The 8,828-nt window shown below is 46.3% G+C and overlaps 1 pseudogene; it reads left to right on the top strand.

The window, feature by feature from the left end:
* Window positions 1-5,304: 5,304 nt before the first annotated feature.
* On the top strand, window positions 5,305-5,660 carry LOC101587352 (annotated as a pseudogene).
* Window positions 5,661-8,828: the final 3,168 nt, after the last annotated feature.

Genomic DNA, 8,828 nt, shown 5'->3' with positions numbered 1-8,828 from the left:
ATGTGGTGCTGGGGATCGAACCGCGGTCCCTGTGCTTTGCCAAGCTTGTTTCAAGTAGGTGCTTTAGACCACTGAGCCATCTCTCCAGCCCTAAAAAAATTTAAAAAAGAAGAAACCTACTATCCCAAGTGGATGGGAAAGTGGCCCACGACTGAGAAAAGCACACAGCGTGTCAGAATTGCAGAAGTGGCCCACAGTGGGAAAGACTGGAGAATCTGACCTGGATGAAAACAGCCAGCAAAGGGGAGATATAAAAGGGGAGGCGGTGCTGGGAGACAGCTGGGCAGTCTAAGCACCTGCCTGGCAAGCACAAGGACTTGGCTTTGATCCCTGGTATCACATGCCTTGCCATGCTAGCCACCAAAACCAGGTGTGCTAGTACACTCCTGGAATCCCAGTGCTGGGGAGGCTGAGACAGGAGGATCACTACAAGTCTGAGCTGTGCAGTGAGACCCTGTACCAAATAAATAAATAAATAATTTTAAAAGTGTGTGTGTGTGCACACACGTGTGTGCAAAACAGTGTGTGAGTCTGAGGTTGCCTGGGCTCACCTGAAGACTAGGAAGGAAAGTGGTCTAATTAGTCTGAAAGCAAAAATAATTAAGGAAATAATTTGTTCTGTACTGGACAAAGATGCGAAAAAGCTGCTTGCTTAGCTTTAGTGCCCTGGGCTGTACAGGCAGGGTACCACAGGCAGGCTGAGCAAGAAAAAATAGGGGCACATCTTTTTTTTTTTTTCAGAACCAGGGATTGAACTCAGGCCCTTGCGCTTGCCAGGCAAGCACTTATTCTACTGAGCCATCTCCCCAGCTCGAGGGGCACCTTGTGAAACAGTGTGATGAGCATGAACAGAAATCTTTTCATTTCAAAGTGAGCTCTGTAGAAGACAGTGCCCAGGGTTTTCCTCTGGTCTGGGGAGGCAGAAACAAGGTCAGCTTCTGCTCAGCATCACCAGCCTGATGCTGCCTGCAGGTATGTAAAACCCAGAGCAGCTCCAACCTGGGGCTGAATTGCCAAAGTCCTGTTGGGCCTCAGAAGGGTTTACAGGAAGAATCAAATTGCAAATTTTAGCTAATTGGTAAATGCACTTTTAAAAAAAATGTATTTGGCACAGGGTCTCACTGTGCAGCTCAGACTCAGTGATCCTCCTGTCTTCAGCCTCCCCAGCACTGGGATTATAGGCATGTGCCACCATGCCTGGTCCCTGAGGCCAGCTCAGCTTTCCCAGGGGTGCAGCCAGCACAGCATGTGGTGCCATGTGTCAAGCCCCTTATAGCACTTGCCTAAGTAGGTGCTTTGACTTTCAATTTCAGTTGATACTTTTGCTTGATTTAAAATGTGAAACATTAGTGCATTGCAAATTCTTAAAATTGCAATTACAGGATTAAACTGCTCTTTGCTTTCTGTTGGTTTAAGATAAAAATACCAATTCAAGATTAATCAGAGGTCTGTTGGCAGTGGCTCAAATTAGCAAAGTAACAATCTACAAAAGAAAAAAAAGTAAAAAGAAAAAGGATACTTTAAAATCAAGGTAGTGGGCCAGCCAAATACTTCAGCCGACCTGCAAGCAGGTGCTGGGGTCCAGGGTTCGATCTCTAGGCCTGCCCTGCCAGCCCCGCCCCCAGGGTGCACTGAGACAGCAATTGAGACTGGGCATGGTGGTGTGCCTGTAATCCCAGCTCTTGGGCATGGCGGTGTGTGCCTGTAATTCCAGCTCTTGGGTGGCTGTAACCAGGCAGATCACTACGAGTCCGATCTAATAGTGAAACCCTGAACACCCTGTAGGCCCTTCCCCTCAAATACAGAAATAAAGAATAAAAATAAAACAAAAACCAAGTTGCTATAAAAGTTAGGGCAGAGCAGCTGGAAGCAAATCGGAGGTGGCTGGGAAGGGGGCACCTGGCACGGTAGTGCTCTGGTAGAAATTGTTGGTGGAATGGGGCTTTGGGACAGGAGCAGAGGACTTGCGTAGAGCAGGACTAGCAGCTCCCCGGGGCCTCCTTTTTCCTCCCCTTTCACGTTAACACTGACTTCTGCAGTCGCCCTCACAATGACTGCCCTTTCCTTAGACAAGGGAAACAGATGCTGTAGACCCTTCCCTAAAATACAAAATAAAATAAAACAAAATAAAATAAAGGTGGTGAGGGCCGGCCAGATAGCTCAGCGGACTAAAGTGCCTGCTCAGGCAGAGAGCATCAGCTGGGGTTCCATCCTTGGTGTGTTGTGCCGGCCCCGCCCCCTGGGCACATGAGACTGAGACTGGGTGTGGTGGTGCATGCCTATAATCCTAGCATTGGGAGGCTGTAAACAGAAGAATCACCTGATCTACATAGTGAGACCCTGTAGTAATAGATTAATTTTTAAAAAATAAAATCAAGATAGTGCATTTATCTCACTCCATAGATCATATATTTAAAAAATAAATAAATAAATAAATAAATAAATAAATAGAAAATCCATAAATTGGGTTCCTGCTCTTCACTGTGATCATGGGTACCTAAGGGGGTGGAACCCAGGCTGGCCTGCAGCTAGAAGCTCAAAAACTATGACACATACCAGAGGCAAAAAACGTGGAAGGAAAAAAGATAGTAGACAGCATACAAAAACACAGAATCTGGGAAGAGCTATATACCTGTGGCAGAGTTTAGAGACAAAGATCCAAGCCAAGACCCAACAGAGGGAGAAGACCAGACAGGTTGTTCATCCAAAAGGAGGTCATATGGGATGCTCAGACCACTGAGCACAGCATGGCAGGCCTAACGATGAACTATGGGATCTATGTACATGGACAGAGGACACAAAGCCCAAAGTGACCAGCATAAGAGGAGGCCAAGTGTTCACAGAGACAAACGCCAGAGGAGAGCCAACACAAGCACGAAGCAGAAGCAAAACTGACCCTACACAAGAAACCTGAAGCTGAGACAACTCAAATATCTACAAGACTGTACAGTCACTGGAGTAGCTACAACAGAAAACCAAGGAGACAGAAAGGCAGCTGTGGTAGGCAGAACAGACACTCCCTGCACAGGTAACCTGGGAGACAATTCAACATAACACAGAGGCAAAGCTACAAGGCAACCACATCTCCTTTGCAAAATAGAGTGCACGATTAAATCATACCCTTCAGGAAAAGCATGTTACAATGACTCAGCTGCAGGAAAAGACAAAATGATGGACACAACAACAGATGAAAGCCAAATGTGCTCGTGAGAAGACTAAACAGGGATTGGAGCACTAACAATTAAAGGTCAATGATTCAGATAAGCCAGCAAAGGGCGGGGGATCAGGTGGGGGCAGAGCTCCTGTTTTGGAAATCTGACCAGGAGAAACCATTTAAACAAATGAAAACGGCCCCGACTCAGGCCCCCGCCTTAGGACTGTCAGATATAACAAAGTGTTCCTTCCTGTATGTAGATAAACAAAATAATGGCTAGAGGAGTCTTAACCCAGGTCATGGGACCCTAGCATTGGCTCACGGTATACTTGTCAAAGCAGTTAGATTGTGTGGCCTTAGGATGGCCCAGACACTTGCTGCTACTGCCCCACTGATGCAGAAAGTTTACAAGCTGAGCTTGGTACAACAACTGGTCATTTGGGTACCACAATCAGTTATAACCTTAGTGGGCCAGAGGGGACACTATTGATTGTCAAATCTGAGGATGACTTGGTATCAGGGGCTCTTAGGTGAAAATCCTTGCATAACTCTAGAGACAATTAACATTCCTAACCTGGCTAGCTTGCTCCCAGTCACACCTGGAATCCCCCCGTGACTATATGTTTGTACAGAAAAATGTCCAACCAACAGGATATGCCTTGGTGACTCCACAGTGTGGTAGAGGCCCAGCCTCTGCCTACCAGAACCTCAGCCCAGCAAGCAAAACTAACAGTCTTGACAAGAGTTGTTTTGCTGACAAAGGACAAAGGGGTTAATATCTGTACTGATTCTAAATATTAAAAAGAAGGTTCCTCAGGGCTGGGGCAAAAGAAATGAAGTACAAAAAAGAGATTTTATACCTCCTGGATGCTATAGGGGACCCAAGAAAAGTGGCCATTATATATTGCAGGGAGGGCACCAGGGGACTGGAACAATAGCAGCAGAGATAACCAAATGACAGACAAGGAAGTAAAGTAGGCCACTATGACAGCCCCACAAGGGGGGGTCCTAACTATGCCTCTCATTCTGGAGCTTAATCTCTCTGAGACCCCAAATTACTCTCCAAATAAAAAGACATGATTAGCCCAGAAACCTGAAATTTATTTTATTTATTTATTCATGGGCTAGTGAGATAGCTGAGTGGCATAAGCATTTTTTGCTTCTTCAATCCCTAATACTGCAAAAAAAAAAATTATTTTGAGACAGGGTCTCACTACACAGTTTGGACTGGCTTTGTGCTCAATTTTGTAGCCCCTAGGCTGATCTCAAACTCATAGAGATCTTCCTGTCTCAATCTCCTGAGTGCTGTGGTTACAGGCACGTGTCACCACATCCAGTTCTGGACCAGCATGGCATGTGAATCGAGGGATCGAACTTGGGACGTAGTGTTTCCCAGGCAGATGCTTACCCTCTGAGCTGTCTCCCTAGCTCTGAAATTTGTACCAAGGAAAACTGATGGACATTTTCTTAATGGAAGCTCTGCACTCCTGAAATGAGTGGGAGCTATCCATACATGTTGATGGTTGCCAACACCTTCTCAGGATGGGTAGAAACTTTCCCCACCCAAACAGAAAAGAAACAAAAGGTGACCAAAGTACTGTTAAAAGACGTCATCCCAAGATTTCAACCATCCCTACCCTTGGTGTCAAGCAATGGCCCAGCATTCATAGCTGAGATAGGCCAGGAGCTCACACGAACGCTGAAGATGAAATGGAAGCTTCTCACAGCTTACCGGCCACAGAGCTTGGGAAAGATGGAGCGCACGAACTGCACCTCAAGCGACTGGTGAGACAATATTGTCAAGAAACCACGTGGGATGGGACCAAGTCCTGCCATAATCTTCCTCCCAGTAGGGCACACTCCCACAAAGTAAACAGGGTATTTCCCTTATAAAATTCTATTTGGCCAGGCATCTTCAGTCATGGGTCAAATTAAAGGAAATCCTGATAAACTAGAGAAATTGTCTCTGAAGAGACAGGTGCAAACTTTGGAAATAACCATGCAAAATATTCATGGTTAGATACAGGTGAAAAAAATACCCCTAAGCCTAACGGACCCACTACACCCATTTAAATCTGGGGACATCATGTTGGCTTAAAAAAAAAAAAAAACAAAACCTGCTTTTTCAGTTCCAACTTGGGCCCGGCAGAATGGCTCCCGCAAAGAAGGGTGGTGAGAAGAAGGGCCATTCTGCCATCAACGAGGTGGTGACCCAAGAATGCATAATCAACATTCACAAGCTCATCCATGGAGTGGGCTTCAAGAAGCTCGCCCCTCGGGCACTTAAGGAGATCCGGAAGTTTGCCAGGAAGGAGATGGGAACTCCAGACATGCGCACCTCGACACCAGGCTCAATGAAGCTGTCTCAGCCAAAGGAATAAGTAACGTTCGATATCGTATCCGGGTACGGTTGTCCAGGAAACCAAATGAGGATGAAGAGTCACCAAACAAGCTGTGTATTTTGGTCACCTATGTACCTGTTACCACGTTCAAAAATCTCCAGTGAATGTGGATGAGAACTAACTTGGAAATAAAGTTACAGAACTGCCAACAAAACAAAACAAAACAATTCTGGGGCTCGGAGGGGAAAGGCCTCATACTGCAATTTTGTCTACCCTACTGCTGTTGAAGCTACAGGAACTGTGCCTCAGGTCCTCCACAGTTGACAGGAGCCAACGGCTCAAGCCAGTTGGACCCTATAGGATGCAGATCACCTGCTCATGCAGCAAGATCAGGCTGCCACTAGACAGCGGCCCTGCTCTAGTCACCGCAGAAGCTGAGCAGTCTACGCACAGCCAAAGCTTGAGGATTAACATGGAGATACAATGGCAACATAAGTCTATTTTCCTTTTTGTTATAATTTTCCCTCTGCCCAATAAGGAGCTCACCTCCCATAACAAGGTAAGTGTCAATGATAGTGGTGCTCTTTATTAAAATTATAGAAACTTGGGGCTGGGGAGATGGCTCAGTGGAATAAGCGCTTCCCTGGCAAGCATAAGGACCTGAGTTCAATCCCTGGTTCTGCCAAAAAATAAAATAAAATAAAAACAAAATAAAAAAATTATAGAAAGCATCAAAGGGGGAATGAAGTGGGGCTGAAAGAACAAGCCTCCTCAAGCTCCCTGACTTCTCCCTTGTAGCTATAACTTGGTGTTCTGGAGCAGATAAGATTGGGAACCATGTGCTGTAAACAGGACTTATGTCATCTTGTTCTCTCAGGATTCATAGGGCACTGTTTTTCCTTCAAAGATAAGTTAATAGCTGTGTTGTCTTGCTTTTACAGCCTTGCCTGTGCCCCCATCCCCTGCCCAGTTGCTACAGAGCAACCCCCTCAACCAAATGTGTAAAACTAGAACATTTCCTTTTTTCTGGTGCCTGATGCTTTGGATGTGAGTTCAGCTGGGTCATTGTGTAACTAAAATCCTGGAAATAAATCCTGTTTCCTCATTGGTCTCTAAGATCTCTTGAATTCTGCAGTAATATAGTTTCTCTTTGTGGTAAGGGTGTATTTTTTTTAAATAGATACTTTAAGGTTGAAAAGTAAATCAAGGGGCTGGGGAGATATCTCAGTGGTCTAAGCACCTGCCTGGCAAGCAGAAGGACCTGGGTTCATATTCCCAGTACTGCATGCAGTGCTGGCCCTGGAACCCCAGATGTGCCGTGGTAGCCACTGAAACTGGGTGTGATGGCGCACCCCTGTCATCCCAGTGCTGGGCAGGTTGAGACAAGAGGATCGTTACAAGTCCGAGCTGCATAGTGAGACCCTGTACCAAATAAATAAATGATTTTTAAAAATTAAAAATGTACCCTGTCCTGGGGCTGGTGAGATGGCTCAGTGGTCTAAAGCACCTACTTAGAACAAGCTTAGTCAAAGCATAGGGACCGCAGTTCAATCCCCCAGCACCACATGCCAGCCAGCCCCACCCCCTGGTGGGCTGAGCTGGCCACACACACACACACACACACACACACACATAAATAAATAAAAAAAAAATTAAAAATGTACCCTGTCCCAAAAGAAAGAAGAAAAAAAATTTAAAGGACAGCAGAAGCTGGGAGTAGTGGTGCACATCTGTAATCCCAGAGAGGCAGCAGCACCACAAGTTCAAGGCCAGACTGGGTTATGTAGTGAGTTCAAGAGCAGCCTGAAGGACATAGAGAGAACCTGTCTTAAAACAGGAGATGAACAAAAGCAAACAAAAAGGGCTGAGGAAGGGCCAGCAAGATAGCTCAGCGGACCAAGCGCCTGCTTATGCAAGTGCAGGGTCCCCGGCACCACATGTCCCTGGGCATGCTGAGCCGGCCACTGAGACAGGGCATGGTGGTGCATGCCTATAATCCCAGTGCTGGGGAGGCTGAATACAGGAGGATTACCATGAGTCTGAGCTTCAAAGTGAGACCTGTACGAAATAAATTTTAAAAAGGTGGTAGTGGGGGTGCTGAGGAAGTAGCTCAGTGTGAAGGCCCTGGGTTCAATGACTAATATCAAGAGAAGAAAGAAAGGGGCCAGAGAGATGGCTCAGTGGAATAAGCGCCCTAGAGCGCCCTAGTTCTGAAAAAAAAAAAAAAAAAAAAAAAAGAGGGCCTGCCCCTTAGCTCAGTTCTTTAAGAGCCTGCTTAAACAATCCATCAGCTGAGGTTGCTGTGGTTCGATCCCCAGTACTCAAGCCAGCCAAATGTGCCCTGAAGGCATTCTGAGCCAGCCAAAAAAAAGAAAAAAAAAAAGCCTTCCATTTTGGGCTTGGGAGATGGCTCAGTAGAATAAACACTTCCCTGGCAAGTGCAAGGGCCTGAGTTCAATCCTCAGTTCCATAAAAAAAGAAAGAAAGAAAGAAAGAAAGAAAGAAAGAAAGAAAGAAAGAAAGAGAAAAAAAAAGGTAGGCAGGAGGTGCTGGCAAACCCTTGCTGGGGTGAGGGTTCCTGAGTTGAGGAGTGTGCTGATGCCCCACCATGCCTACTAATTGAAGGAACCCAGGCAAAAGCATTGTATCCTGAGGCCAGGAAAATGTGCTGCCTGAGCAGGATCTCTGAACTGTGTAAGTAACTCTAGTTCACCACTGGGTGGGGCTCAGTTCCAGTAGAACTTTGGGAAGAGCCCTGCAGTGGCTGAAGCTTGGAAAAGACTTTTTAAAAAGTGACTTTCGGATTAACTCTTCCCTCAAATGCAGCCTTGAGGGAACTGACTGTCACAGGACCCTCATAGTGGGAGGGTGCAGCAGAGAAGGGTTGTTTCCTTCACAGTGGCCCGGAGGCAGAAGAGGGGACCAGGGCCAGAGAGGAGAGGGCATAAGGGACCAAAATATTCAAGGCCACACTTGTAGGACCTACCTAACCACACCCAGGAACATTCTTTACTAATCTGCTAGGCATTTCTTAATCCAGTGAAGTTGATACATCAGGACTAAGGGTCACAACTGCTTCAAAGGGAGCAGTACACATTGTGATTGAAAGATTCAAAAAAGCCCTGGCGTGATTCCGTCCTGCGTGTCTGTTCTGTGGAGCAGTAGTCATTCACTTCCGTCCGCGTTCTCTCCCACCTAAGTGCGTGCCACCACTCCATGGAAGATTTGATGGATATGGACATGAGCCCCCTGAGGCCCCAGAATTATCTCTTCGGTTGTGAACTAAAGGCCGACAAAGATTACCACTTTAAGGTGGATAACGATGAAAATGA

The sequence above is a fragment of the Octodon degus genome, unplaced genomic scaffold (genome assembly GCF_000260255.1).
Source record: "Octodon degus isolate 3935 unplaced genomic scaffold, OctDeg1.0 scaffold00005, whole genome shotgun sequence".
Lineage (NCBI taxonomy): Eukaryota > Metazoa > Chordata > Mammalia > Rodentia > Octodontidae > Octodon > Octodon degus.
The sequence above is the reverse complement of the archived record's forward strand: the minus strand, read 5'-3'. Positions and strand labels throughout refer to the sequence as shown.